Source organism: Giraffa tippelskirchi, chromosome 10, assembly GCF_054371585.1.
Source record: "Giraffa tippelskirchi isolate mGirTip1 chromosome 10, T2T-mGirTip1v1.2.pri, whole genome shotgun sequence".
Lineage (NCBI taxonomy): Eukaryota > Metazoa > Chordata > Mammalia > Artiodactyla > Giraffidae > Giraffa > Giraffa tippelskirchi.
In genome coordinates, this window is record NC_137284.1 from 93,290,618 (window position 1) to 93,295,503 (window position 4,886).

At 45.7% G+C, this 4,886-nt stretch overlaps 1 non-coding gene across 1 annotated transcript; it reads right to left on the reverse strand.

Annotated features, from left to right (window-relative positions):
• Positions 1-503: 503 nt before the first annotated feature.
• Positions 504-610, reverse strand: LOC145525000 (U6 spliceosomal RNA). The gene has a single exon (XR_014068021.1). It is a non-coding gene; the product is annotated as a U6 spliceosomal RNA (small nuclear RNA).
• Between the last annotated feature and the right edge of the window lie 4,276 nt (positions 611-4,886).

The window sequence follows — 4,886 nt, forward strand, 5'->3', positions numbered from 1 at the left end:
ATCAACATGAATTAACCATAGGTGTACATATGTCGCCTCTTTCTTGAATCTCTCTCCTACCTCCCACCCATTTCTACCCCTTAGGTTATTACAGAGCCCCAGTTTGAGTTCCCTGAGTTGTACAGCAAATTCCTATTGGCTGTCTATTTACATATGTTAGTGTATATACATCCATGCTACTCTCTCCATTCATCTCACCCTTTCCTGCTTCTCCCCCAGTTTTGTCCATTAGTCTGTTCTCTATGTCTGAGTCTCCACTGCTGCTCTGTGAACAGATTCGTCAGTACCATCCTTCTAGATTCCATATATATGTGTTAATATATGATATTTGTTTTTATCTTTCTGACTTACTTCACTCTATATAATGGGCTCTAGGTTCATCCACCTCATTAAAAGTGACTCAAATGCATTCCTTTTTTATGACTGAGTAGTATCCCATTGTATATATGCACCACAACTTCTTGATCCATTCATCTGTCAGTGGACATTTAGATTGCTTCCATAAAAATACGGAATGCTTCATGAATTTGTGTGTCATCCTTGCACAAGGGGCATGCTAATCTTCTCTGTATTGTTCCAATTTTACTATATGTGCTGCCGAAGTGAGCATGCCATTATTCTTGAAAAGAATTCCTCTTCCCTCCCATGGCTTTGAGACCCACCTGGGAAGATGGCAGATGGACATTCCTCCTGTGTTTCTAGATGCAGGGGGCTTCCTCTGCACAGTCAGCAGCAGGGTGGTCTAATACCATCTGCCCCTCAGTAGTACAGAGGGGAAAAATTGTTTATGTTCTTGGCTGAAAACTGAGGAATAAAAATGAAAGAGCCCCATGGAGCAGAGCAGTATGGTATCTGCAGGAGACTGGATAGCAGTGAGACAGAGACTGAGAGAGAGAGAGAAAGACAGGGAGGAGTGAATGACTGAGTGTGTGTTTGTGTGTCTGTATGTATGCATGCTGTTGCTGCTGCTGCTAAGTCACTTCAGTTGTGTCCGACTCTCTGTGACCCCACAGATGGCAGCCCACCAGGCTCCCCCCGTCCCTGAGATTCTCCAGGCAAGAACACTGGAGTGGGTTGCCATTTCCTTCTCCAATGCATGAAAGTGAAAAGTGAAAGTGAAGTCACTCAGTCGTGTCTGACTCTTAGCGACCCCACGGACTGCAGCCTACCAGGCTCCTCCGTCCATGGGCTTTTCCAGGCAAGAGTACTGGAGTGGGGTGCCATTGCCTTCTCTGGTATGTATGTATATATGTTTGTAAGGAGAGATGTGATCCTGGGCAAGTCAAAAGGCTGGGTCAGTGGATGGTGTGCAGTAGTCACTCAGAACAGCCCACACACCCTGGGGCAGCCAGCCTGCCCCTCCCCCGAGGCTTGCCAGAGACGTGGCTTTGGCTGTCCTGGCTTCAAGGCCATTCCCCGAAGGCTACCACTACCTCGGAAGCCTTTCTAGAAACAGGGAGGTAGCAGTATAGGAGGGACAGTCCTAGGTCCAGCACCTGGGTGGAGCTGGACAGAGGAGTCTGCACTTGTTTCACTGAAATGGAAATATGTTCGAGATGCGCTGAACAGGGGTTCCAGTTGCACAATCACACAAGTACAGTGGCACAGTTACACCTCTACTGTGATCCCATCTAACAGTAAATGCATGTGCGGGCAATTGTCTGTCTCAAAATGTTCAAGAGGTTATTTCCATGGCATAAAAGTCATCATCTCTGGTTGGAATTATTTGTGCTTTTTATGTCCCTCTGTTTTCTGCATTTGTATGTTGTATCTGCAGATTTTTCTAGTTGGATGAGTTTTATATTTTATAATTAGAATAAAAAGAAAAGGAACATCATTAGGATGTTTCCTTTAACTTGTCAGGAATGGGGGGTGGATTCATGGGTTTCTATTAGAATCAGGATTTGAGATCAAGCGTCACTCGTATTATACAAGTAACAAGTATCATACTTACACACCTGTTACAGGTTTACCTCAACATGTTGGGCTCTGACCAGCTGCTTAATGTGGGCCTCCTTCCAGTTTTAGGGTGAAACCCTGCCCCCCACCTAAACCTTAAGGGTTGTGGCTAAGGTTGTTTGCATGCAATATGGGAAAATAAAACTGGAAGATTCTGTCTATATTGGGGAAATGCAAGTGGGCATCTTTTGTCTAGTTGTCCTCAGTGTCTGGCGGTAATGTTTGTGTAATATCAGTCAGCATTGCCTTCTGCAGCTTACAGTGGGGGCTGCTGTCAGTGACCCAAGAAAATTAGGGGTTCATTTTCTCAAGTAACAGATGGAGGGAAGAGTGGGGCTGGTATGGTGGCTCCAGAGGTCCTCAGTGACCAAGCTCTTCTTGTCTTTGCCCCACTACTGGGCTCACAAGACCAGGGTTGGACCTTCAGCCATTGTGTCCCTGTTTAAGCTAGGACTGGATGAGGAGAGGGACAGACATTCTTTCCAAGAGGCCTCACCCCAAAGCTTATACTTGTATTTAGTGACATCTGATCTGCACAAGAGGCTCAGAGGTAGCGAAGTTGGTAAAGAACCCGCCTGCCAATGCAGGAGATGCTAGAGACTTGGGTTTGGTCCCTGGGCCAGGAGGATCCCCTGGAGGAGGAAATGGCAACCCAGTGCAGTATTCTTGCCTGGGAAATCCCATGGACAGAGGAGCCTGGTGGGCTACAGTGCATGGGGTCACAAAGAGTTGGACATGACTGAGCACACACTGTACTGTAATCATCCAATCTTCACAAGAGGCTCAGAGTAGTCAGCTAATTTATTTATATATACATACATAAATAGTTGTTTTATTTAAATATTTATTTTTATAAACAAACAACCTGGCACATTGCCCTGAGGTCTGTTTCTAAAGAGGGAGAGAAGTTAGATCCCAGGCAGGCAATAAGCCATCTCAGATATTCTAAAAGCTCTGCTTTTTGCAGCAAAGTCCATACTTCATAGTGTTCCAGAGACTTCAGGATCAAGGTAGACTTTTGAAAAACTGGAAAACTAAAGGTGTTACAAAGAGTGTTCTGGGAACTCTGCTCAACAAGATGGTTCTTTTGCTGCAGTTGGTCAGCCAGGGTCCTCCTCCCCATGTTCACCCGCAGGGCAGAGAGCAGCAGGTGGGCTGGCGTCTGTCAGTGCTTGGTGGTCTCAATACAGATGATGAAGGAGAGCCAGCACAGGAGCAGAAGGTTCTTACTTGTCATGCCCCTTTTCCTTCTGTCCACAAATGGTTGGGCACCTGAAATTCTTTTGACAGTGGCTAAAGTTGCAGATGGCTTCCTTGGTGGCTCAGCGGTAAAGAATCCACCTGTAGTGTGGGAGATGTGGATTTGATCCCTGGGTCAGGAAGATCCTCTGAAGAAGGAAATGGCAACCTGCTCCAGTATTCTTGCTTGGAAAATCCCATGGACAGAGGAGCCTAGCAGGGCTACAGTCCATGGGGTTGTAAGAGTCAGACACGACTTAGTGACTAAAGTTGCAGATATGCTTGGCATTGCAGTTTCTAGAAGGAACCCTCTACTCATTTGTGGGGTGGGGTAAACCTTGAGCAGTGAGACCCAGGGACCCTCACTGACTAGAGACGGGCTTCTTATAAAAAAGCTCATCTTGTATGACAAATGCTTAAGGTAGAACTGTCACAGAATCTCTCTTCTAAACACGTACTCCTTGAAATATGGAAAAATTGTGCTAATACACATTATTTGGGCCTGAAAATAATGGTCTCTTTCAAAGCCCGGATGGGACAGCCTATAACTGCAGGGAACCTGATGACCAGAATTGGGTAAGGCAGAGGGCAGTCCATGGAAGGAAACATAAGGCTGCTTTAAGAGCTGATCCCATTCTCAGCATGGGGGAAGCTGCTCCTGGGAGGAATTCCCAGGCAAAGGCAGCATTTAGAAGGGAGGTGGTTTCTCAGGAGGCAGATTTTGAGTCTGCAAGGGGGTTGCTTCAAGTTGTTACATAAGAGGAAATGGAGCCCTTTATTCCACCCCCACCCAGTCTGCATCCCTCTCAGTCTAAACTTTGAAAAAGTACAGATCACATCAGGGCTATGACTGCTTTGAGATCTAAGAGGCTCGTGGAACATTCTAGCGTTGCTTGTTCTCTAACTCTGGAAAACTTCTACCTTGAAATGGGAGATTCCCCTGGGTCCATGTCCTGATAGCTTAGTTGGTAAAGAATCTGCTTGCAATGCAGGAGACCAGGGTTTGATCCTTGGGTCGGGAAGATGGCCTGGAGAAGGAAATGGCAACCCAGTGCAGTATTCTTGCCTGGAAAATCCCATGGACAGAGGAGCCTGGTGGGCTACAGTCCATGGGGTAGCAAGAGGTGGACACAACTTAGCAACTAAACCACCTGGGTCCACGTCCCTCACTCAGCTCACAAAGGCATCCTGGAGCCTCCCAGCAGGTCACTGCCCTTCTCTCAGCCCTCTTCTGCCCTCTGCTGGACGGTTGCTGCCAGCACTACTAGAGGTGACATCTTTCCAGAGCTTTTCGTGAATTCTTGATAACTTTGTTTTGGACTATAACTGAGAAACTGACATACAGGTTACAGACTTTTGTGACTTATAACTGAATACTAAGTAAAATCAATGCTATGTTAACACAGAATGGGCATCTTCAGTGTTAACAAGCTACTGATGAAGACAGTTGCTTTTTAACTGAACTGAACTATCAACCAAGAAAAAAAGATAGTAAATTTCTTGTACTGAAAAAAAAAAGAAGCTTATTGATGGCTATACTGTATAAGATACCGTGCTCATTCTTAAAGGGACACACAGAATGAGTTATACAGTTTCTGTTTGCAGTGAGTTTATAATCACATGATCTAAGAGGAGGAGAGGCAATTACAAAACCAGGCAATTCAAAATAAATCGCATGAGAGAATACC